Source organism: Felis catus, chromosome A3, assembly GCF_018350175.1.
Source record: "Felis catus isolate Fca126 chromosome A3, F.catus_Fca126_mat1.0, whole genome shotgun sequence".
Lineage (NCBI taxonomy): Eukaryota > Metazoa > Chordata > Mammalia > Carnivora > Felidae > Felis > Felis catus.
This window is the reverse complement of record NC_058370.1, coordinates 130,670,594-130,697,172: the sequence shown is the minus strand read 5'-3', so window position 1 is coordinate 130,697,172 and position 26,579 is coordinate 130,670,594. Positions and strand designations below refer to the sequence as shown.

At 42.4% G+C, this 26,579-nt stretch overlaps 1 long non-coding RNA gene across 3 annotated transcripts in view; it reads right to left on the bottom strand.

The window, feature by feature from the left end:
• Positions 1 to 1,123: 1,123 nt before the first annotated feature.
• The window catches only part of LOC109498405, a 234,174-nt gene continuing 208,718 nt past the window's right edge, over positions 1,124 to 26,579 (bottom strand). For all 3 annotated transcript variants that reach the window (XR_006595984.1, XR_002155221.3, XR_006595983.1), the window contains one exon: positions 1,124 to 2,799. This is a non-coding gene — a long non-coding RNA (uncharacterized LOC109498405). The remainder of the gene's footprint in view (positions 2,800 to 26,579) is intronic.

Genomic DNA, 26,579 nt, shown 5'->3' with positions numbered 1-26,579 from the left:
ACCCACGGGCTATTTAGTTATATCCCGGAATTTGGTTATTTGCAGTGTTCGCAACTTCCAGGTATTACAAACATCAGTGTGTTGGTTACTGAGGTGTGTGAAGCTTTTGCTATATTTTGGATTACGTTTTTAGGATAGGTTGCCCAAAAGGAATATTTCAGTCTAAAGTATGAATATTTTAAAGCATGCATATATATTTTCAAACTATAGAAAGAATTTGGAGAGGGGCGCCCGGGTGGCTCAGTCAGTTGAGCGTCTGACTTCACTCAGGTCATGATCTCACGGTCCGTGAGTTTGAGCCCCGCGTCGGGCTCTGTGCTGACAGCTCGGAGCCTGGAGCCTGCTTAGGATTCTGTGTCTCCCTCTCTCTCTCTGCCCCTCCCCCACTCAAGTTCTCTCTCTCTCTCTCTCTCTCTCTCTCTCTCAAAAATAAACATTCAAAAAAAAAAAAAACAAAAAGAAGTCGGATACACTCTAAGTATTGAAACATCTCTTCTTCCTCAGGAAGTACTTCGTCCCTTACGTTAAATATGGAAAGAAATGTGATTAATTGGTAAAGGCTTTTTCCCCCCTATGATGCTGCTCTACTCATCACAGTTTATTTGGCATTTCAAATACTCTCTTCTAGAAAAATATTGGTGTGATCATTTTGGACCACTTTTTCCCTAAGAAGCAGTCATGTAGAAGAAAATAGGGATTTGTTTGTTTGTTTTCTTTTTCTCCAGAGGGCAGAACAGAGACCTTTCTGGAGTAATGGATCAACTCTGCTGTGAGGAAGAGTGTTCTGATGGTTCTGGACTCACCACGGATGCATCTAGGAACCTTGGGCCGGTGCTTTATTTCCGGAAATGTCCAGACAAAGCTTGGATGACCAATTTCCGGAGAGATGTTCTGGTCTTAGAAAGGTGTTCTCATTCTGGCTGGGTAGTACAACTAGAAGTAAGGTAAAATCACTTTCTGTTCAAAAACTATAGCATGCTGGGGCGCCTGGGTGGCTCAGTCAGTTAAGCATCTGACTTCAGCTCAGGTCATGATCCCCCAGCTCGGGAGTTCGAGACCAGCTTCAGGCTCTGTGTTGACAGCTCCGAGCCTGGAGCCTGCTTTAGATTCTGTGTCTCCCTCTCTCTCTGTCCCTCCCCCACTCATGCTCTCTTTCTCTCCGTCTCTCAAAAATAAATAAACATGAAAAAAAGTAAAATAAAATAAAAACCTACAGCATGCTGGCACCACACCATCAATCGTGTATCCAGCAGGTGGGATCACCTACATAATTTGAAAGGTATTGCATTTCCAAAGAGGCAGTCAACGGAATTTGAATCAATTGTTTCAACTTTGTCCTCCGCTAACGCCCATTTAAAGAACTACTAAAAGTAACAGAACAGTGGTTTGACATATATACTTTTGTGACAGCTTGTTTAATCTGCTCCTTCCTTGGGCCTCTTCGGTGTTTCATGAGGGACATGCCAATGAATGAGAGCCAAAGACACCCCAGCAGTAGACGAAAAGCATCTATGTAAGTTATACCCCAGACCGGGGACTGTGACAGAAACACAGAATGACTTGGGCATTTCAGGAAGTTTTGTGAGACGGGGCAACACAGCCAAGGCCATTCTGACAAAGCCATACCAATTATGCTTATTGATCTTGGAAATGAACTCTGTCTTCCTCTCACTCCCCCGACCAGCACACTGTCCCCTATTTCTGCTGACTCACCTCCCTACTCTCCCTCATGACTTGCCCCAAGCAAAGGCTGGGCTCTCATAGCACTTGAGAAGTCTTCAAGGGGACATTGGACAGCTGCCTTGAAGAAAAGAAAACTTTGTTGGGAGAGAGGGACACTCAGGAAATACTGTGCTCTTTGAATAAATTCAAGAATTTTTTTAGGAGCGAGAGAGAGCTGAGATATTTCTGTGGTTTCGCATGCAGAAATATGAACAGAAACGACCAGAATACATTCTAATAGGAAAGGCTGGCCCCATGTGGAACACACCCCTGAAGGTAGTGAGGTGCCAATGGCTATTGTAACTTACTGGAAATGGACGAGCTGTTGTGTGACCAAGTAGAAGGAAGTAGGTCAGTTCAGTCCACTAGATTTTATAATTGTAGGATGTAGAAGGAAATAGGGAGCTATTGAATTTTAGCTGCCATTATCCCAGGCTAGCACTGGACAACAACCACGTGACCCATAATTACGATAATTGTTCGGATGGACTTCATAAATGAACTGAGATAGTCCTTTTGGAAAGAGCTTTTAAAAGTGAAAACATTTCCCCAATACACATTTTCTCGTCTGCTTGGCTGTCCCCTCTGGGCTCAGTAAAAGAAACTCATGCCGTGGAAGTATGTTTAGCAATTGGGCCTCTTCCCAGGTTGTGAGACGTTTAGCAAAAATCCAGAGTTATTATTAGATCTAAATGGAGGCTTTTGTCAAAAGGCCTCTTGAACTGTTAGGAAATCAGAGTGCAAATTGATAATGACACACAACACATCTCTGCCCTGGCAGCTCCCAAAGGCCACTGAGATACCCCAGAAAGAACTCGCATGGTCTCCTGCCAACCGCGTGTTGCTCAACACTTGTCCTTCTCCTAAGTCAGCCTGACAACTGCATTGTTCTCTTCCTTATGAGAGGCAAAATGAGACGGATTAAAGAGGATGTTTGAACCGAGACCATTAATTTCCTTGCAGTGTGTATTCAAGTCAGATCCCTTTGGAGGAGCCTTTTGTGGTTTCGTAAAATTACAGCGTTGGTTCTTCGGCTGCCTCTTCCAGAGCATAAATTTGGCCTTCTAAAGGAACGTACTGCAGAGAAGAAAGGAAAGAAATGAGTATGTAGTTATCTTAAATATATTCGTTTTATATAATAGTTCTGTTATGCAAAGAAACAATTACAGTATTAGCTCCTTATTAATAACAGAAATCATAAAAAAGCGGTCTTCATAAAACTTACAAGGTTTTTTTTTGTTTCTGTTTGAAAAAAAATTAATAAAAAAGATTTGTCCCTAACAGTTTACGAATGCTTAAAAATACTTTTTTTTTTTTCAATTGTCAGGTTTAAAAATAAATGTTCCTCTCTTTTCTAAGACAATTAGCATACTTTTTAGTTTTGTAGGGGTTAGGTGAGACCCTGGGGTCTCGCGGGGCAGTTGGAGAATGAATTGTTCCACTCGCTTGTCTGAATATCTCCTGTCCATTAGCTTCCCTCAAATGTGAGTTACGGTCGTGTGAGCAGCCCACAGCTCGTGAAGCAGCAACGTTATTTCAGATTCTTCCTTTTTTTTTTTTGAGTTTTAATTTTTTATGTTTTTATTATTATTAATATTTTTAAATACAATTTATTGTCAAGTAAGCTAACGTAGAGTTGTATACAGTGTGCTCTTGGTTTCGGGGGTCAATTCCCATGATTCATCGCTTACGTCCAACACCCAGTGCTCATTCCAACAAGTGCCCTCCTCAATGCCCATCCATCATTTTCCCCTCTTCCCCACGCCCCCCCCCCATCGACCCTCAGTTTATTCTCTGTATTTAAGAGTCTCTTACGGTTTGCCTCCTTCTCTGTTTGAAACTTTTTTTTTTTTCCACTTCCCTTCCCCTATGGTCTTCGGTTCCGTGGTTTCTCAAGTTCCACATATGAAAGAAAACATTTGACATCTGTCTTTCTCTGACTGACGTATTTCGCTTAGCATAATATCCTCCACTTCCATCCACGTTGTTGCAAATGGCAGGATTTCATTCTTTCTCATTGCCAAGTAGTATTCCATTGTACCCATAAACCACATCTTCCTTATTCTTCTTTACAGCCCATTCCTGTGCTCCAAACTGTTAGCACAGTACCTCACACATGGCAGGAAGTGCGTTTTATTTCATGAAGGCTTAAATGCAGTGCCTGGAAAAGGGGGAGATTCTTACTTCTTCTGTGGGTTAAGCAAACTTGTGGTCGACTTGAACTGATAGAAATCAAAAACCAACTGAAGAAAGACAGCTTGGGTTTTTGGAGTCATATCTACCATCTGGGGATGAAGTAGGTAGTTGGGGAGACACAGTGAGATTTTTAAAGGTGCCCTCGCTGTCAGTCTGCAATCTCACCTCTAGGCCCACTGCTGTGTGACTCTGATTAGTCACCTCCACTCTCTGGGCTCTCCATTCCCTACCGAACTCCGTGATTTCCAATCGCCATTGTACCTTAGAATCGCCACTGGAGACTTTTTTCAACACCCACGCCTGGGGCTCACATCATACCAAATCCTTTAGAATATCCGATGGGTGTGGCCCAGCTGTGTACTTCTAAATAATTTTCCAGGCAACTCCAAAGTCAAGCTGGGTTTAAACCATGGCTCTAGATTGGTGCCTCTCTGACTTTAGTGTGAGATGAATGACGGGGGATCTCGTAAAAATGCAGAGTCTGATCCATGAGTTCTGGGAATTCTGCAGCTGAAGCAAGTGCCCCCGGTTATGCTGGCTGGCTTCGTTGCCCTGGGACAAGGAAGATCTAGAACCTGGGAGCTTATGAAACATATGAAAGGCCCCACCGCAGGCCCACTGAGTTGGACCTTGTATTTCAAAGAGTCCTAGGTGATTCATAGCACATCAGAGTTTGAAAAGTGCTGGTGTAGATAATCCATAATAACCCCTCTGGTTCTAACACACGAAGTCTTTCAGGGTAGGGCCTCTGCCCACTTCTGCCTTGTTTCCTTCCAGTCTCCCCATGCTCCCCGCACCCTGACAAATGAGACTCTTTGTATTTGCCCAAATGTGTGCCTGCTCTGCCTTTGTGCCTTTGCATTATGGGTGTTCCATTCCCTTCACATTGAAAAGACCCTTTCCCTTTACCCTGCTTGTTTTCCATCCCTCCCGCAAGATTTAGATATCAAGTCCTCCAAGAAAGCTGTATTTAATATTTCTAACAACCACACAGCTTCCTCATGGAAGCTCCATGCTTCCTCATATTGAACCGAAATTACCCACTTTTGTGCTTTAATACCCATCTAGAATATAAGTTTCTGGAGTGGCAAACATACATCTCACTGAGTTTGTTTGTTTGTTTGTTTTTCTTCTATCTATCAAGTTTCCTGGTACAATGGGTACACTTCTCTTCTTAATGTACATTCTCATTAGGATGGAGATCCCAGTAGGTCCTTCATATCAAACCGTTCTTTCTGCCATGACTGTTAGTAACAGGGTCCTGTGCCGGTAGCCACTCAAGACGGATTTCCTACCACAGCCTAAATCTCTTCGCGTGTCCTAAGGATTTGTTGGATCACGTGAGCTCTTGAAGGTTCAAGACCCCCGGAATAAAGCAGTGTTCGTGGGCTGTCTTCGGCAATGGTAACAGACAAGCGAGAAGGGCACGTACGCACTTGATTTCTGTGCTTCGTCTGTTTTTGACGTTTATCAAAGTGGACGTCGCTTCCCAAAGGCCAAGGGAGAAAAGATGGAACAGATCATTTTTATTCGCCCAGTGTTCTCGTGGTTGTTTCCCGGGCTGACTGAGAATAAATTTGCCTCCTGTCCAGGCCCCATAATTTCTGGTTGTTAAAGAAAGACACACGGGTATTGCCGAAGCACCCCGAGAACTTTACTCGGCGGAGTGTGACCTGAAGGATAGGGGAAATGTGGGAGGGCTGTTCACTGTGATTTTCTCCCTGTGACCCCCACTGGAAATGCCCTGTGAAAAAGGAAGAGACATCAAGGCTTCATTTGCTCTCAGCTTGGTTTTGGATTCAAATTATGTGTATGTATTAAATTCAGTGAATATCTATGTGGTGCCCCCTGTGTGTCAGGCTCTGTTAGATGTTTGGGGAGACTAACTATAATGAGTCATAGATTTTACTTTTCAGGAGTTTCCTATTACAGATAAGGAGGACCATACAGCTAAGTGTTATCCTAGAGAATAAGGTGCCACGTGAAGACAGACAAAGAGACAATAAACTCTCTTGCTTATGCTGTAAAAAAGGGCTAACATAACAAGGGCTAATATGCCAAGGGAAACAATTTTTAATGTTTATTTATTTGAGAGACAGAGAGAGAGAGAAAGAAAGAGAGAGAGTGCAAGAAAGGGGAGGAGCAGAGAGAGAGGGAGACACAGAACCCAAAGCAGGCTCCAGGCTCTGAGCTGTCAGCACAGAGCTCGACGAGGGGCTCGACCCCACGAACCGTGAGATCGTGACCTGAGCTGAAGTTGTACGCTTAACTAACTGAGTCACCCAGGTGCACCTAGGGAAACTTTAAAAAATGAAAGAATTACTCAAAATAGAAGGAGGAGAAATAGCTTTCTACGTAGGGGAATAGCCCAAGTCAAGTCAAGAAGGCAAAATAGCATTTTAGGTTTCATTATAGCACTAGAATTAAATTTAATAACATATAATCTTAAATATAAATGTTTTTCTCAGCCATATAAATTTTTAAAAATAGGTCAGGGTATTATCCAATCCTTAGTCACTAATAATCTGGATAGCACTGTGGTATCCCAGAAAGTCCAAGAAAATGGTCGAGGAAAAATGGTTCTCAGTAAGAGAACTTTAGCTCAACTTGAATTAAATGTGTCAAAGATGAGGCAGCGCCTCTAAGATATTTGGACATAATCTTGTGAATTATTTGAGGCTGGGCATGATATTTGTTCTACTACACAGATTTGGCCTTACCTGGGAGTGTTACCAATTTAGGATAATGATAAGCAAATTCTCAACCAGGTTTTTGTGGGCCAGACAAGCATTGTGAATGTGTGCTTTTGAATTATAAGGGGAGGCATTCTCCTGCCTCAGTCTAGAGTCAAGTTCGATCATTTTAGTGCCCCTCTGCTCCCATAAGAGTTTCTGTTTTGTTTTGTTTTTCAATTCTACCCATTCTCTGACGACATTTCTCTTTTTGAGTCTGGGCTACACGTGGGGGTCCATCTTGGTTTAAGCACTCTTCATAAGATATTAACAGATATGCCAGGACCCTGGCTCTCTCCGATGTTTTGTTACCTCTCTTACTGTTCTTGGCCTCTTGCCGAGAGATGTATATATCCGTATCGGTATCTGTATCTTCGTCTATATAATCTATATCTATACTCTTTCAAGATGCTTTATTCAAATGATTAGTTAATGTCTCCATTTCTATTGCTGTGTAACAAATAATCCCGAATCTTGGTGGCTAAAGAACAGTAATGGTAGATTACAGAGATGAGCTTGTCTGGCGCAGATGACTTTTAGCGATTTCTTTAAAAATAAAAACAGATGACTTTTATCCTGACAAAAGTAAGTTTGAAAACAATAACAAAACAGGAACTAAGACCTAATGTATGTCCGTCACTGAAATGTGCTTGTCCATAAAAGACAATATGATTGTCCCTGATCTACTTTTTTGACTCTCTACTGACCAGTGGGTCCACCTGCCAGGCACACAGAAGGAGGCTGGAGAAAAAGGTAGGATCTAGTCAAAACAGAGAAGAGCTTAAGGTGAAGAATAAGGTCCTCGTCTTGGCTTCTCTGGCATAAGTTAATCAACAACTTAATATACATTGAATTCAAATGCTGGAGAGGATTTTGAAGGGGGAGTGGCAGGGTCCCTTCTGCAACAGAATTTACAATGGGTTATGGAGAGTGGTACCAGGAAGTGAAAGAGGTGAGGATTTCAAGGCTAATTGGAAATAGGTTTGCATCTTGACTTGGCAACTGGCCTTGAATAAATTACATTGTTAAAATATTTTTTGAAGATGAAAGGCACAATTCTAGAAAGAAAGAAAGAAGGAAAGAAAGAAAGAAAGAAAGAAAGAAAGAAAGAAAGAAAGAAAGAAAGAAAAGAAAGAAAGAAAGAAAAAGAAAGAAAGAAAGAAAGAAAGAAAGAAAGAAAGAAAGAAAGAAAAGAGAGAAAAGAAGGTCACAATGAGACACACCCTTATGAAATTTCAAACACTAGAATAAAGAGATCCTGAAAACATCATAGGAATGAAAATTAACAGGCATCGGATTTCTCATTAGTAACACAAGATGCTAGAACACAATGGTGTAATTCTTTCGTAGTTCCCAGGGAAAACATTTTCAGCATAGAACACTGTAGTTGGCTTTGGTGGAAAGTTGCGTTTTTCGACTCAGCATCCATTTTTTTTTTCTCTTCCTATTTGTAGGTACATCTCCAGTTTTGTTGAGTATTTGCTGAGCTGGGATAAGCCAAGGAGGGGCCCTGGATAACGAATTATCGGTCTAAATCAATTGTGACAAAATCATTCCTCTTTGCTATTGATTATTCAAAGGGTGGGGCTGCCATGCAGTTCCAGCCAAGGAGTCTTCTGGGTCTCTGGAAACAACCGTTTTCCTGATAAAAAGAAAGAGCTATTCAGGAGGAAGTCTCTTCCCTAGTGGTCCATCTTCTTGCCTCAAATTCAGTTATTTGAGGATATTATGCTTGGATTTGTGTCACCCATCTTGTGACTACAAGGTAAGAAGCAAAGTGCTGATGGCCAGGGAGAATAACAGAAAGAGCCTAGGTCGTTGATAATGGTGTTTAGCCACTGCACCAAGCCTGGTACCGCCCACCTCCAGATTTCCTGTTATTTCAGATAATAAAGATCTTTCTCGCTTAAGCTGTTGTGGGATGGTTTGTCACCTGCAGCAGAATGCATCGTGAATGAGCCATGGGCCAAGTTATCTATGAGGCAGAGGATGTAAAGATATTTTATCTTCAGACTTGGAAATACTCAAACATTTGCAGGTCATGCATTCCATTTTAGAGATTTACCTGCGGATCTATTCCAGTAAATCCAGGAAGGCAATCAGGAAAGGAAGCAGAATCCACCCCAAAGGAGATTAAAGGGAGTGCTGAAGTGATAGCAGAAAGCCTGGAGGCAAGAAACCAGATTGGAAAAAAAGGAGAAAGGGTTGGAAGTGCATCAGGGAGGGCGAGAGGGAAATTTCCAGGGGGCGGGGGGCGGGGGGGGGTGTACTCAATAGATAGAAATTATAGTTGAGAGTTTGGGCTACACTAAACATACGATCATATGACAAGGGGAGATAAATACAGAATGAAAGAAGGTAACTAGGAACCCTGGTATATGCATCTTGGAGAAGGAAGGTAGAGAATAAACAAGAGAGACCTGACATGAACATGTAATGAACCATGTTGCTGCGTATGCTAACAAGTGAGGTAAATTAGAGAAGCTATGCAGTCCTACTAAGTAGAAATAGTCACCTTTGGAAATTCCATAAGTCTTAGCATTGAACCCATCTAGGCTTAGCAAATGAGCAATGATCATATAGTTTTCAAAATTAAATACAAATAAATGTAGTATAATCACATAAGCACCGATAGAATTAAACTTTCGATAAGGAATAGACATTTTGGTGCTGCTTGTCTGGCGGGATAGACAAAACGATGCTACTGATAATGTAAGAGTATAGAGGACATAAAGCAGGAATTCACAGTGGGGTACAAACCGATAGGAAAAGTTAAGGCATTAGTATCCTTAACTTAATGATCTAGTGTAATAGCTTAGATATTACATATCTTACATACTAGATATTAGATATTGGGCAGCACTGGTGGAATAAGAGAGATGTTGGGGCGCCTGGGTGGCTCAGGGTTGGTTAAGCGTCCGACGTCGGCTCGGGTCATGATCTCGCAGTTTGTGAGTTTGAGCCCCGCGTCGGGCTCTGTGCTGACAGCTCAGAGCCTGGAGCCTGCTTCAGATTCTGTGTCTCCCTCTCCCTCTGCCCCTCCCCTGCTCATGCTCTGTCTCTCTCTGTCTCAAAAATAAATACAGATAAAGTTTTTTTAAATAAATAAATAAATAAATAAATAAATAAATAAATAAGAGATAAAGATTTTGCTCATTTATACCACTTTTCTCTTTCACCAAATCTCCAAATGTTTGATTTTCTATTATTCTTCTTAGTTATTCTGTCGTCTACTTTTAACATTAAATAGTATATTTAAACACCTTTTTTTTAAACGTTTATTTATTATTGAAAGACAGAGTCTAGAATGTCTCACACAATCCTCTTGTCCCCTATTTGTCTTCCAAATCCCACCTCATATTGTCACCTATTCTGTGAAACATTCCCAGCCCCCTGTCACCCTTGCTCCCAGACGGCACCAGACAATAACTGTGTGCCCCCTCTATAGCATTAATTTATACATTCGTCCATTCAACATACTCCGGAGGGGTGGGTGATTCTGTTCCAGGCTCTGGTGTAGGTGCTAAAGATACAACTGCAAAAAAGATAAGCCACCTATGGGCACTCTTCCCACGGAACCGACACTTTATAGGGAGGAAAAGAATGAAAGGTCTGATTGTAAAATTAAGGAATTACAATCGTGGTAGGGGCTATGAGCTTTGCCCTTCTTTTCAGAGAATAAGGAATTCACTGAAGATTAACCTCAATGAAATATGTTGTTGGCCAGATTAGGAATGTGTGAGTTGCAGCCTGTGGACCAAGCCCAGTCTACCACCTGTTCCTATAAAATAAAGTTTTATAGGAACACAGCCATGCTTTTTGTTTACTTATTATCTATGGCTGCTTTCACCCTGTAATGGCAGAGTGAGGTCATTGCAACAGCCATTGTATGGGATGCAAAGCCTGAAATATCTTTTCTTTAGAGAAAATGATCCTTGGAATAGATCATCCTATGAACAATGCAGAGAACTGTTCATGCTTTTATGCTTGCACCCACTGTACTAGGATCATCTGTATACGTATGTGATTTCTCCATTATCATACATTGAGATCTTCTTTGTACAGGGACCATATTCAATTCATCTTAGTCTCCCTAACTTCTGGTACATTATTGGTACAATGAACAACTCATCGATTGAATCAATCTACTTCCTCTACCTCACAGGTCATCTAGTCCAGCTGCTAATTTAACTGATTTGTTAATTAAGGTCAAGGGAGTTTGTGGGACTTTCTCCCCAAACACCCAGCAAGTTAGTGTCCATAGTGGGTCTCAAATCCTGATCTCCTCTTCTCCTTCTTCCTCTTCTTCCCCCTCCTCCTCCTCCTCCTTCTTCTTCTTTTTCAAATCCTGATTTCTTGACTGTCACTCTTCTCATCTCTGTTCTTACTTTGATTCAGCTGCCTCAATTGGTCTAAAAATAAGCAATCATTTGAATATCACTAGAACCAGGAAACTGGAGATATGCATCTACTTATGGAGTCATGCTTTGAGAGCCACGATGACTCAGTTATGAAGAAAACGTGCCCAGGAGCTTTGTCTCAGTCTGTGTTATAACTGTCTTTAGAGAGTAGAAGTTTGTGCATTATCTTAGCAGGCTGAGCTCGATGAAATACCCTGGAAAGCTCTGAGGACTCCTACGTGGAGGTCAGGGATGCAGAAGCCTCCGTATTGCTGTTCCATATGCCTGTTTGCCCTTCCTATTAGAAGGCTGGGAATATAATTAGGAGACAGGCACCACAGATGCCGCAGTTTACAATAACCAGAAGAAACCGTCGAAACGGGTAAGACATGAAAGGATAATTTTGCTTATACAAAATAGCAGACTGCAAACTAAAACCAAGAAAAACAAACAGGCAGATGGAAAGAGTGGAGAAGGCATTGGCACAGCTGTGAGCGGGATTTAGACACCCAGATGCAACATCATTTGGGGGGATGGGTGGGAGAGGAAGAGAATCGGAGAAAAAACAAAAAAACAAAAACGAAACAAAACCTGAGATACAAAATAGATACCGGAGAATACTGGGTTTCTCATCTCTCCACCTGCAGGTTCAACTTTTTCACAACCACCTCCTCTTACCCTGGCTGTGGCAAGTCATTTCCTGGGGGAGGGAGGAGGGGACTCAAGGACAGAGAAGATAAACAGGCATCCTTCCTAATAGAGAAGGCAGTGGCAGTAAAATCAACAGCTCTGATTGCAGTGGAAGAAGAAAGACATAGCCATTACCCAGAAGAGGGCGAATAGTGGTGTTTGGTTTTATTATTAGCAGCATTATTTAGATAGCAACACATGTGCATGGCTGCCTTTCCAGATAGAGCCATGGGAGGGGCAAGAAGGCCAGAACCACCCTGCCTGGAGTTTCTACGAATGCATTAACCACTGTCATGGAAACTGCAAACATCATTGTGGTTAATCCCCCTCCCCCAACAACACCAGCACAAAACCTCAGTGATGTACTGTGTTCTCTATTTTTAGGGGTTAGGAAACTGAAGGTCAGCGGGGAAGAGGCTGGATTTAAACTAGAACTTTTTTTTTTTTAATGTTTATTTATTTTTGAAAGAGAGAAACAGAGCGTGAGTGGGGGAGGGGCAGAGAGAGAGGGAGACACAGAATCCGAAGCAGGCTCCAGGCTCCGAGCTGTCAGCACAGAGCCCGACACGAGGCTCGAACTCACGAACCGTGAGATCGTGACCCGAGCCGAAGTCAGACGCTCAACCGACTGAGCCACCCAGGCGCCCCTAAACCTAGAACTTTATGATATTGTCGAGTGTCTTCTCCAACCACTGAAGGGCAGACGCAAATCAAAGTGATCAGAAGATACATTTCTGTTATGTCAGACCAAACGTGAGACCCAAAGGGATCAACCATGGGTTCCTCAGCAAACAGTGGCTCCGCAGAGAAAGTTCTGTTGCCCAGAAGAGACACAGAGAGAGCACGCTTCACTCTGCCATGCTGCCACAGCACTGTGATTCCATTTCTCTCCAAATGCTAACATTTTCTTTCTTTTCTCTCTCTCTCTCTCTCTTTTTTTTTTTTTTTTTTTTTTTTTTTTTTTTTTTTTTACAATTGGCTGTTTATGCTTTTTACTCCCACTGTACTGTGAGCCCCTGGAGCAGAAAAATTGGACATCATTCATGCTTTTATCCCCAGGACCAGAAAAAAAAAAAAAAAAAGCCTGCCTGTCCTTAAGGCTGCTACATGGCCCAGCTCCAGAGACCCCACTGGAGTCTACTTTGAAAACTGTGTCTCCCTCTCACACTCTGTCCCGCCCCGGCTCATTCTCTCTCTCTCTCTCTCTCTCTCTCTCTCAAAAATAAATAATGCCGGTGTCATTGTGCACGTGGCCGGTGAGGGGTGACAAAGGCATGGCCCTCTCCAGCCAGCCAGCCTCCAAGAAGTTCCCAGTGACAAGTGATATCTCCTTCCTCCGGGTTCTCAGGGAGCTCTGCTTGATGTGCCCTTTTCCCCTACCCTGCTCCTGACCACATTTTCATCTCAGTCCCATGTACCAGCTGACATTCGTCCCTAGAGCTGTATATGCACACGCTGGCTTTCCTCTTAGTTCCCTTGAAGCGGCCTGGTCAAGTGAAATGAGTATGTATTTTGAACAAAATAATGTGCTTCTTTTCTAAAGAATATTTCCTTATTTATAAAACGTGGCTTATAAATCTTTGACACATAAACAATGCGGAGTAGTATCTTTTCTTCAGTAACTATGCCCTTATCCCCTCCCCGAGGCTCCAGGAGCAGCACAACTCTGGACTCCTTGGCTGGGGCTGTGAACGGGTTCCTGACGGTGATGGGGACCCTCTGCCTGCTGCCACAGGAAATGAGGCAGGGTTCCCGTATCTTGGAGGATACATCTCTTCATGGGAAGAGAGAAATTATTGGTCTACATTCCATCTCTTGGGCCGCTCACACCAGCTATTTTGGGGAAGGGGAAAGCCAGTCTCACAACACTATCCCTAGAGAAAAGATGCCAATGTCAATGTCAGCCATTAGGAAACGTCATTAAAGCAGATGAGAAACGGGCTGTGGACATTTTTATGAGCCCAGAATACTCTGGTTGGAGATTTTATGGAGACCACAGGAAACCAGAGAGACAATGACATTCATACTCTTTTTTTAGAGTCTAGTGAGGAGCAAGTGTGTGTGTGTGTGTGTGTGTGTGTGTGTGTGCTCAACAGAGTGTGTTTTTGAAAGGGAAAGCCACTGTTGGAGGCCATGTCAAAGTGAGCCTTATTCACAGAACTTGTGGATCTGTTAGCGATAGAATGCTCCAGGCCAAGTAGCTGTGGGCTCAATGCCCAAATCCTTCCAGAATTGCAAAGAAAGCCCTTCCTTTTGATTCCGGGATACTCTGCGAACTAGTCTTCAGAGAATGCTGTCTGCTTAAGCCTATATGGTTGCAACAGTATATCTGTAATTTCTATATATTCATTTTCTTCTTTTTTTTAATGTGACAAGATGAAGCTCAGAAAGATTGAGAAACTTACATAAACACCCAGATGATAAGCAGTGGAGTCAGAACCTGACTGCGCATCTTCTCTGTTACCATGTCGCCCAGAGGTACAGATTTAGGGCAGGGATAGGAGAAAGGTTGTGCATGTAGAATTGAACCCAAATGAAGTGTCCCGGGTCTTTATTTTTCTCTGTAAATCAGCAGTTGTGATATTGAGATATTTTTTTCCTCTGTAAATCAGCAGTTGTGTTCTTAAGGTATTGATCCACACAATGGAATAGGAGGGAAGTGTGCAAATGCCTGGCAGTTTGCTTTCTGCCTTTACAGTATTGCAGTTGTGTGTTTTCCTGGAGTCCTACAAGAGGGAAGGGGCAGATTATCCAGAATATTCCTGAAATGTGGAGCTTTCCTATTCACACTGACATCTTGTGGTAGTCCTGTGTTACTGCAGCCTGCCTTGCTGCCTAACACAGCCTGCCTGTGTTACTGCAGCCTGGTAAACTGAAGATTCAATTTTACCAACTAAAAAACCAAAAATATAGTGTTTATTTATTTGAGAGAGAGAGAGACAGAGAATGAGCTGGGGCCGGACAGAGAGAGGGGGAGACACAGAATCCGAAGCAGACTCCAGGCTCTGAGGCTGTCAGCACAGAGCCCGACGCGGGGCTCAAAACCACGAGCCTCAAGATCATGACCTGAGCTGAAGTTGGACGCTCAGCTGACCGAGCCACTCAGGTGCCCCAATTTTATGAATATTTATTTTACTTTTCCGTACAGTAATTGGATCACAAGTTACTAAGGACCTGGCAGGTGCCAGACGCTGTGCTAAGTAAGCACTTGGGAATATGAAGACATATTTACAGAAGAACAGTGGACGAGACCAAACTGGAAGCTCTTACAGCAGCAGGTCTCTGATCAATAGAAGAACCACAATTCAGTGAGCACCTGCCATGCAGGTCACCCGGTGCCTAGTAGTAACTATACTACCTGCTCTGCATTTAGTATTCCATTGAATCCGCACAAGGACCCCATGTGATGTCTATTCTCATTCACATTTCAGAGTCGAGGAAACCTAAGCTTTGACAAGTTATTTAGATGACCCCCGTTTACAAAGCTCACGAGTAGTAAAGTGAGGTTTCAAACCCTGATTTGTTGTATCTCAAAGCCCGAACGACACCGTCCTGTGTAGCCGGGACAGAACGATTCCAATGGCGAAGTGGCATTTGAGAAGGCCTTAAAGAATGGCCAGGTTTGTTCTGTGCGACTGAGTCCATGGAAATAATGGGTTATCAGACTTTCCAGGGGTCTAATGGTTAAAGTCTGCCCAATTTACTTCAATTCTCCAATAACAACAACAAAAATAACGACAACAACAAAACCCACCTATTAACATGACCACGTATATGCATCAGCAAATTTTCTTGTGCAAACTTATAAATACACGAATGTATAAACAGCAACAACGAAAAAGAATCCGACTGCATGACCTGCTTGGTAATCTGCTGGGTTTTGTTGAATTTGTTAGATTCCTACTGCGGTATACCAAATTACCAGAGACTTAATGGCTTAAAACAACACTCATTTATCTCATAGTCCCATAGGTCAGAAATTCAGGCAGATGGTTCTCCACTTAGGGTACCCCAGGGTACCCTTAGGTTCTCTGCTCAGGGTACCCCAAGGCCACAGTGAAGGTATCTGGGGGCTCGGCTCTCACCTGGTGGCTCTACCAGAGAATCCACTTCCAAGTGCATTCGGTCCGTTCTCTGTAATTGTAGAACTGAGGACATTGTTGTTTTGCTGGGTGCGGGCCAGTGATCCCTTTTTACTGCCTAAAGGTGGCTCTCTGGTCCCTGTCAGTGGGTCTTCTAGCTCAGCAATGACTGAGACTCCTTCACATGGAGTCTCGCTCAGGCTTTACATCTCCATAACTTTCTCTTCTGCTACTATCTGGAGAAATCCCTCGATATTTAAAGATCCCTTTTCATTAGGTTAGACCCATTTGGATGGTCTCCCATAGCTTAAGATCGACTGATTAGTATACTTAACTACATAGCAAATTTCCATTTGCCATGAAACATAATGTATCATGGAAATGCCACTAGAGGCCATCTTACAATTCTGCCTACTGCATTTAACAATCATTCTTTCTACGTGCATTCCTTGAGGCTCTGTTACACGCTGGATTCTAGGCTCTAGAGAGATGACAGCAAAAAAACAGATCAAGGCCCTGCGTTCATGAAACACACTAGAGTTCTGGAAAGAGAAATAATTTCTATACGATGGGATATGCCTGTGTTTGTTTTCATTGTTTATGGCTGTGTAGCCCCATGGTATAAATACACCATAATTTAAGTAAATATTGTCCAATATTGGACAATTTAGATTATTTTCCAGTTTGTATTTATAAACAACCCTGAAATGGACATTTTTTGGCACTGGTATCAGACAGGTGCCTGGAAATGGAATTTATGGGCAAAGTGTATGATTTTTGATACATGATATCCAATTGTTCCTTGGAAATCTCATGCAGTCACATTCCCACATTCCTGCCATTTTTTTCACCTTTGCAAATCTTCCTAGTGAGATTGAACATTTTATCATATACACACACATATCTATCATCTATCTATCTATCTATCTATCTATCTATCTATCTATAGATATATATTATATTTAAAGCTTATTAGGTTATTCCTGTTCATATCCTTTGTGAATTTCTCCACTAGGATTTTTTTCATCATTTTATTAGATATTTAAATATTCAATGTATTCACTTTACTGTCGGATACACTGCAAATTTTATCTGAGTTCCTTGTTTTGTCATTTCCTTTATGACATCTATTGGTAGAAGGGATTTTTTTCGATCCAATTTATTCATGTCTTTATGGCTTTGCTTTTGGGATAATAGCTGGTAAAGCCTTTTTCACCTCTGTATGTAAGTATGCACATGTATTTTCTTTGAATTTATTTTTATTATGAAAATGTTTAACTTGGCCCTAAATTAAGGATTTTAGATTCTTTTTCAAAAGCATAACCAGTTGCAGGGCACCTGGGTGGGTCAGTCCCTTAAGTGTCCCGTTCTTGATTTCAGCTCAGGTCATGATCTTATGGTGCTTGAGTTTGAGCCTCGAGTTGGGCTCTGTGCTAATAGCAAGAAGCCTGCTTGGGATTCTTTCTTTCTCCACCTCTCTCTGCCCCTCCCTTGCTCACATGTGCATAACACTCTCTCTCTCTCTCTCTCTCTCTCTCTCTCAAAATAATAAAAAAGCCCACAAAACTTAAAAAAAAAAAAGTATAGCCAGTTGTTCTGCCATTGTTCCATGAATACACCAAACATTTCAGCGTGTCTGAAATGTGTCCCAATTCTCTGTTCCCTTCTGGGCTTTCTATATAATTTGGCCGTTCTGGCTTTCTGGATGACCCCCACACCAGCTTGATTGTTAGAGCTTTATGATGTTTTAAGTTTGATAAGCCAAGTCCTCCTTCATTAGTCTTCTTAAAAAAAAAATAAATAAAAAAAATAAATAAAAGAGTGCCTGGGTGGCTCAGTCGGTTAAGTGTCCAACTTCAGCTCAGGTCATGATCTTACAGTCTGTGAGTTCAAGCCCTGCGTCAGGCTCTCTGCTGATGGCTCAGAGCCTGGAGCCTGCTTCAGATTCTGTATCTCCCTCTCTCTGGGCCACTTCTCCACTCATGCTTAGTCTGTCTCTCAAAAATGAATAAATGTTAAAAACACTATGGGGCGCCTGGGTGGCTCAGTCGGTTAAGCGTCCGACTTCGGCTCGGGTCACGATCTCGCGGTTTGTGTTCGAGCCCCGCGTCAGGCTCTGTGCTGATGGCTCAGAGCCTGGAGCCTGTTTCGGATTCTGTGTCTCCCTCTCTCTCTGACCCTTCCCCATTCATGCTCTGTCTCTCTCTGTCTCAAAAATAAATAAACATTAAAAAAATGTTTTTAAAACACTAAAAAAAAAAAGGAAAAGATGCCCTGAGAGTATCTGCTGATACCTCTCTCTCTCTCTCTCTCAGTTCCTAATATTCCACCTCCAGTTACTTATACCATATCAAGTCCCCCCACCATTCTTAAATACATGAATTTTCTGACCCCAGGCTCCTACTGACTTGGTCCTGACTGTGGTCTTTGCCTAGACTGTTTAGAGACCTCCTGACCAGCTTAGCGGTCCTCAGGCTTATCCAACCCCTTCTCCCCAAAGGCCACCACACTGATTGTGTAAAGGGCTGACCTGATCACGTCTCTGCCATGTAGGAAACCCTCATCGCCTGTGATTTCAGGTAGGAGCTCCTTAGTCTAAACTCTTTATACCCTGCTCCTCATCTATCTTTCCAACTGCATCTCCCTTGAGACATGGTCTCACCCCTTCATTCTGCCTGCGCTCCCCCTTCCCCACGGCAAGTGTGTGTGCCTCACCTTCATGTCTTCCTGGATGCAGTCGTTTTCGGCTGGGGTGCCCTTCCCCACTTCTCCAGCTTCCCCTGCTGACGGGCTAACACCTGCCTCTCCTTGAAGACTGGGCCCCGACTTCACCTTCTGGGACATTTCCCAGCTCTCTTCCTCTCGGATTCCACGTCAGACCCCTCCTCCCATTTTCCCAAACACGTGGCGAGCAGGCTACTGGTTTTCACGTTCTCACATTATTATTGTTACCTCTCCACAGAATATTATCCTTTTCTACATAGGTGCTTGTTTTCGATAAATATAAATTACACGATGGCTCAAGCCCCATCTCATTGATGTAGGAATTTACAGCCCCTGCCAGACTAGAAGCATAAGAACTCTAATACATACATAAATAAATAAACTAACTCTATCTCTATAAAAACTCTAGGGGCGCCTGGGTGGCGCAGTCGGTTAAGCGTCCGACTTCAGCCGGGTCACGATCTCGCGGTCCGTGAGTTCGAGCCCCGCGTCGGGCTCTGGGCTGATGATGGCTCGGAGCCTGGAGCCTGTTTCCGATTCTGTGTCTCCCTCTCTCTCTGCCCCTCCCCCGTTCATGCTCTGTCTCTCTCTGTCCCCAAAATAAATAAAAAACGTTGAAAAAAAAAAAAAAAAAACTCTAAAGCTATGTGAGTTTCTATAACAACACCTGCCGAAGATTATCATCCTGGCTCACCTTTCTTCGGTCTCATCTCTTCTAATTTCGTACCTTCTGTTTTGAACATGGCCCTTAAAACCAATCTGAACTCTGCTTTAAAGGACACAATGATTCTTTGTCTGGGGAAATTTTGTCTTAACAGTTAAGCAGAGTTAGCATGGATCTTGTATGGCTTTTTTCTCCTGTTGCTAATTTCGGTGTCTCCAAACTAAAGAAAGGAAGGAATGAGACTCTTCCTTCTTCTAGGCTAAAGAGTATCTTTATTACCAAGTTCATAGGTGTTAGCACTTCCCAGAGCCCAGTGGGTGCAGTTCCGGGAGACAGGCATGAGCTTTCGTCGGAAATGTGCTACCTGGCTTCGTAGACCTCTCTGAAATTAGCTTCCCATGTTATCCAGGCCACCCCAGGTTGCTATGGAAACCAACATGTCAGATCAGCACAAAATAAGATAAAGATTTGGGAGAAGCCACTGATCGCTGCAACCTTCTTTTCAGATTTTTCTCGTTCTCTCTTCGTGCAGATGTGTGTGCGTACGTGTGTACCTGAGTGTGTGTCTGAACGGGTGCTTAGTGTCAAAAGCCACGCTGTCCCTCTTTCACGGGGCACAGGCACCTTTCTACCCTTCTCAGAGTGGGGACTCCCTAGCTGTCCTTTCCTGCTGTCGGGACCTCCTCCGATAGGTAGCCCCAGTCTGCGGGGGGGCCCCAGAGAGAACTTAAACCTTTCCTATTCACATCCAAATGGACTCTGGAGAAGAAATAGTTATGTAAGGAGAAAGAACCCACCATGGGTCCTGAGGACTGAGTCACATTCCACAGAAAAGAAAATAAAAAACTGTGGTCGGTGTTTTGCTAATGTCTCTGCTGTTAATACAGGGCTCCAGTCCAGAGCCAGGGAAAACATTTCATTCAGACCTCGGAGGAGGCTCTTGTAAAAGTCCTTGTTTCAGCTTGGTCGGGGAACCCACCCAGGCAGCACAGCGGGAAATGTTTCCAACGTTAGAAATTCCAGCTGGATGCTGTAGCCTCGTTGGCCTCTAGTTTGGAATAAGGTATACTAATGAGAAAAGCCCAGTTGCTGGCTGAGATTCACTCAGGATTTCATTCACTAGGAAGGCGACATGGGCAGAGCTCGGAGTTCCTGAATGTTCTCAGCTGCTTCATATATACACCGGAGTTGGAGAGAAATGCGGTGACTTAGGTATTGGGGGCAATACACTGATGTGGGTGAAGTCTGGAGTTCAGGCCCCTTGAGGGGGATATAAACAGTTCTGAGCACTGACGGTGTACCGGTTACCATGGTAGGCGTTGCAAACCTATTATTTGAAACTCGTTAATTCTCACACCAAGCCCGCATGCCGCAGGTTATCCAAGTTTTGCAGAAGTTTTGAGAAGCCAAGAGGCAGAGTACAATGCTCTTGAGCATGGCTAGTAAGAAATGATGGGAATTGATCTCAAGCCTTCGGGGACATCAAACTGTTTTTCTTTCTAATCTTCCCATCAAAACACACTAGCTACTATAGGGGCGCAAGCAGTTCTAAAAGCGCCCTATACTTGCACACTGCTATTCTTGCAATTCAAACCTTATAGGTATGAATGACTTCAGGGGGTAGTGTTAGAGAAAGTGTTAATCACCCCATGAAAACCAGTCTTCTGTCCTGAGGGAAGTAAGTGCCCAATTTAGGATGAGTCAGCGGAAGAAATTTAACTTTTTATTTCCTCCCTCCCTCCCTTCCTTCCTCTCCTTTTTCTTTCTTTCTTTTTCTTTCTTCCTTCCTTCCTTTCTTCTCTTTCTTTCTTTCTTTCTTTCTTTCTTTCTTCTTTCTTTCTTTCTTTCTTTCTTCCTTCCTTCCTTCCTTCCTTCCTTCCTTCCACCCTCCCTCCCTTCCTCTCCTTCTCTTTCTTTTGTCCTTCCTTCCTTCCTTCCTTCCTTCCTTCCTTCCTTCCTTCTCAATGATTCAACAAGTGACTTTTGAGCAATTTATTCTGCTCCGGTTTCTGTACTAGGCACAGAACTAAAAAGATAATCTTCGGGTTTAGGACTTCTTTTTTCATTTTCATTTTGGTGATTTACTTTGTGTGTGTGTGTGTGCTATGAATACAGGTGCATAGTTCTTAATTGCAACATAGTAAAATTCACCAATTTGTTCTTTATTTTTTTTGTACCTTTTTGTCTTCTTCTAAAGAAATCACTGCCTCATATTACAGTGCCTCTTACTAACTGTATTCATAACATTTTAAAGTTTTGGCACCCACAGTTTCCTTTTCTTTTCTAAGTTTATTTATTTTTAGACAGAGAGAGCATGAGCAGGGAAGGGGCAGAGAGAGAGGGAGAGGGAGAATCCCAAGCGGGCTCCACACTGTCAGCACAGAACCCGATTTGGGGCTTAAACTCACAAACCATGAGATCATGACCTGAGCTGAAATCAGGACTCAGATGCTTAACAGATTGAGCCACCCAGGCTCCCTGGCATCCATGTTTCTGTTTTAATTCCATATGAGATTGATTTTTGGATCTTGCAAAGTAGGGACCCTATTTCCCTTTCATCTCTTTTGAGCTGGGTAAGACCACTCCCAGTCCAATGCATTGAACTGGTCACAGTCCTCCCGGACCTGTTGGATCATGGACCACGCACCTGTTTCTGGGGCCCTTCATTGCTCATCGAGTGCTCCACTTCCTGTCACTGTTATTGGTGTTTAGAAGCTCAAACATGTGGCCTTGTGACTTCATTTTTGATACATGAGTTATGTACTTGTGGATTCCAAATATATGTTTACTTAAAACACATATTTGGTGCCACTGGTTTCTAAATTGTGACCAGAGATCATGGTGAATAGGATATTGCTATTTACAACAGGTTGAGACCTCTTTTACGATTTTCAAAATTACAAACTGCTGTAAAACTTTCACATTTGCTTGAAAATTACGTGTATCTTGCAATTGCTGGATTTGGGGTTCCACGTTCATTAGCTCAAACTTGCAAACAGTATTTTATTTAAGTCTATTTTTTTCTATTTTTATTTTTGCTTGCCTTTCGATTATTGAGAAGCCTGGATTAAAATTTTCCATTATATTTATGCAATTTCTGTATAGTTTCGTCAAGTTTTCCTTTATACATTTTGAAGCCATAGTCATTTTCATACATTTCCACTGAAACTATTATCATTATTTCATGATCTGTGTCTTACTAATTTTCTTTCTGTAAATATTTGCCTTACGTGGCACATATTTTTCCATCTTATACTTCCAACCTAGTGTGTCCATAAGATCGAATGTGGGTTTTGTAAAATTCATTGGCTGATATGTTTTTTAAGTCTGTCCGACTATTGATTATTTTAACTGGAGACGGGTTGAAATATTTTTAATTGTTTTTTTAATTCATTTTTTTAAGTTTATTTATTTTGAGAGAGAGAGAGATAGAGAGCGAGAGCAGGGGAGGAGCAGAGAGACAGGGAGGGGGAGAATCCCAAGCAGGTTCTAGGCTCAGTGTGGAGCCTGATGTGGGGCTTGATCTCACAACTGTGAAATCATGACCTGAGCTTAAATGAAGAGTCAGACACTTAACTGATTGAGCCACCAGACGCCCCTAATTGCTTTTAAATGTTACTGCATTTACTTTTGAAGGTCTTTTTTCCCCTTTCCCATTTTCCCACCTTTGGTTTCTTAAAACATATTACATATACTTATTATGTATCTGAAAAATTCTGTTTGTTGTTGCTGCTGGTTTCCTTGAGTTGTGTTTGATTTTCAATTCATGTTTTTGAACCTCTTTTTGGCAATTCTTTGAGGCCTTGGGTGCCTAGAAACGTATTTTTTGTGTTTCCTTCTGTCAGGCAAATGTAGTACACCAACCAGTAGTTTAAATCAAAGTTCTAGTATTTGTGGGATTTTTTTGTTTGTTTTTATGAAGATGGTGTGGATTCCACATCTGGGGCTGAATTGCATGCCTTTATTCTGAGGGAATACATTTTTATTTCCCTTTTCACCCAGCGTTAATGGCAGATGACCACCGTCTGCCTCTGTGGGATGGGCGTTCTGTAGCTCACGGTTTCTCTGAGGGTGTCCTTCTTTACAGGTATCAGCACATGTATTGTTCTAAAGTCTAATTTCCCTTCCTGGGAGGGCACAAAATACGTCTCTAGGTCTGTGAATGCACGTGTCCATTATGCTGAACCGAAGTCCTTCTGGGATGCGAAGGCGCTTCCGGGATGGGAAGGTGCTTCTGGGGAAGACTACAGCTACAGAGTTTACCTTTGCATGTAAAAGAGTACTAAGATTTTCATTTAGTTTCAGCTTCCTGGGTGTTTCGTGGCAGGATGGCGTCATGTTCTTCCTCTTTCATTCCACAAATATTTGAGTGCTGACCTTACAGCATCTACTCCTCATGGTGCTCACAGGGAACAAAGATCCTTGCCCCCTCAGAGCACCTCGTATTGCCTTCATGTTCTCATCGTGACAATAACTAACACAATTCTGATGTACCGAGAATCTTTCTAAGCATATTTTTATATATTAACATGAGTGTTTTCATTAACAACCTAGTGATACTGGGGCTACTGTCATTACCCTTGTATAGATCAGAAAATGAAGGCCTGGGGGGGTTAAATAGGTTAAATACATACTCATTGATATAAATGGGCAAATGCATGTATGAATGGATAGATATATGGCAGAAACTCAAAAGAGATTTGAACTCAAGACCCTCTGGAATCAAAGCCCATAGCAGTATGCTGCCTCCAAGAACCCCGTGGCTTGTAATTCTAGCAGAGCTCCTATGGCGTTCTTCATCTGAGACTGGGAGCTCTGACCCATCTTCCCATCTTATTTTATGAAGATGTTTTCGTTAATGAAACTCTCCAGAAGGTTTTTTCGGGAGCAATCCTGCAGATAGACTGAGAACAACTGCGGTGAAGTGAGACTTGGGGCAAGCCCCTGAGATGCACCTCAGACTCAAAGCTTTTAAAATTCGAGACCAGTCGAAGGTTTCTCAGGTGTAAGAACACTTGTGATGTTGTGGATCAGTGATCTATCAAATTATAAAGTATTTATGAAACATCTCCTCCCAGTGATGGAACTTCTAAGCTATCACTCTATCATTGCTCCTTTCACGAGGATCTCCCGTTGGTAATATAAACAGATCTTCTTATCTAGCAAAAATGATTCCTTTTATTGTGGATTCAGTGAGTGCGTAACTTTTTCATCTACATAGCCCGATGTGATAAGGTATTAAGGGGACCTTTTCCGGGTGGGCTACCCATTGCAAAGAAAAAAAAGAAGAAGAAGAAGAAAGAAAAAAAGAAAAAAAATGCAACAAAAATTACAAAATTTTATAGACTAATATCGTTGCCACATCATCAATTTGTCCCTTTGTTAGTAGTTGCCTGCAAGTCTCTAATGAAAACCGGAAGAAGTAAATTGAGATAGAAAGTAAACAATCAAGCTGTTGTCTGAAGTCGGGAGATAGCTTTTATAACTACATAGAAAATAAGTACAGGGTCAGGGATTATGATCTCTTATATTTACTTACATTTACATATATTTATATGTACTGTGGAAATGTTTTTCCACTTGTGAATAGGTGGGTAGGTAGCAGTGCAAAGTTTGGAAGAAAATTTCTAAAGTTTTCAGCTGCAGAAATGATCTTCAGAAATCCTTGTATCTTATTCTCTATAAGAGCCTCTCCCCTCTCTATAATCATTCAACTTTTGGAGTCACTTTGGTTGTCTATTGAAGGCAGACTCCCCTCTCTCCAAAGTAGGGTTTCTAACACTAGCCATATCTCCAGAAATTCACCATCTTCTTTCCTCTCCTCACTGAGTGACTCAGCAAGTATGCTGGGGATCAAGTGAGGACCTTGGAATAGTCATTTCCTAAATGGCCTGAAGCTTATCCCTATAGAATTACTTAAAACTATCCTCCCAATACCAGTGAAACTGGTTTCTTATGTCTGTTGGAGGAAGTCTTACAAGAGTCCTGCACCGCAGAAGCCTTTCTCTTATGTCTGAATTTGAACTACTTGTTCACTAGATTCTGAAGTTCCTGGGGGCAGAGACTATACCTTTCTTTATAAACTATTGTTTTCCCAGAATCTGATACAATTTCACCTTGTAGTTGCTCAACAGCAATCTGTTGAATAAGGAAATATATCATGCCCACTGCCTGCATCACATGTTTGGCTAGTGGCTTCATAGTCTTATCTGGTACAATGTCAATGGGTAATGAGTAACTTCTGGTGCCGACCCAGCCAGACTGAGGCACTATGATGGAAGCTGCTTGCATGGACATTCTCTATAATCAACCACATTTTAAATTCAATGGTCAAGAATGACCGATTCAAATACGGTCTATTTAATTCAAACTTTGAGAAATTCTGCTCTTCGCAAAGCCCAGACATACACGTACTTTATGGACAGAACTTGAGAAAATTTCCTACATAGTTTACTCAAGCATAATTATATAGATACAGAAGCATCTCACACAATTAATTTTGCTATGAACTTCTAACTCCTTTTGATTTAGCGCTGGTGTTTCGCAACAGAGTGTGATTTTGGCTCTCAGGAGACATTGTGTGTGTGTGTGTGTATGCATTTTTTGGTTGTCACTAAAGGGAAAGGGAAGCACTATGGGCATCTGGTGGGTAGAGGCCAGGGATGCTGCTAAAAACATCCTTCTATGCTTAGGAGAGCTGCCCCCCTCCCAACAAAGAATAATCCAGTCCAAATGTCAGTCCTGGTGAGGTTGGGAAACGCTGGCCAAACGTGGCCGTGAACAAATGTCTTTCCTCTTCGCTATCCAACTGTTCTCTCTTGACGTTCCTCACTCTTTGGCCTCCCAGTTGTCCCTCATTCTCCTCTATAGTCACTGTCTTTGTGCTTGTGGAGTAATGTGCACAGGCCATTGGTGGCTCTGGTCCTATTTCTCGAAACCAGACAAACCCATCCATTATTGTGACAATGTCATTTTTGACAGTCATACCAAGTTTTCTTCTTTCATCCCATCAACATTGATCCCCATTTATTTATTTATTTATTTATTTATTTATTGCTTTTAACAAACTGACCCTTATACAGTTGCACTATGAAAATGAGTCAGTTTCATAAAGCAGTATATTAAGATTTTAGGCAGAGGATGAGGAAGGTAAATGGTCCCCTGTCCACTATATTGATGTGATTCTCTGGCCATTTTCCAGTCAAGTGAAATTCTGTTGGGACAGAACAGGGTACTCTGGTGGGTGGCACAGTATACTTTGCCTATATCCTTCCTGACAGTCCCCCTTTTGGCCTTGGGGCCCTCGTTCAGGCATCTGCCATCTTGGTTTATTGGATCTGAGGTCAGTGCTTGATCTGCGTCCACATAT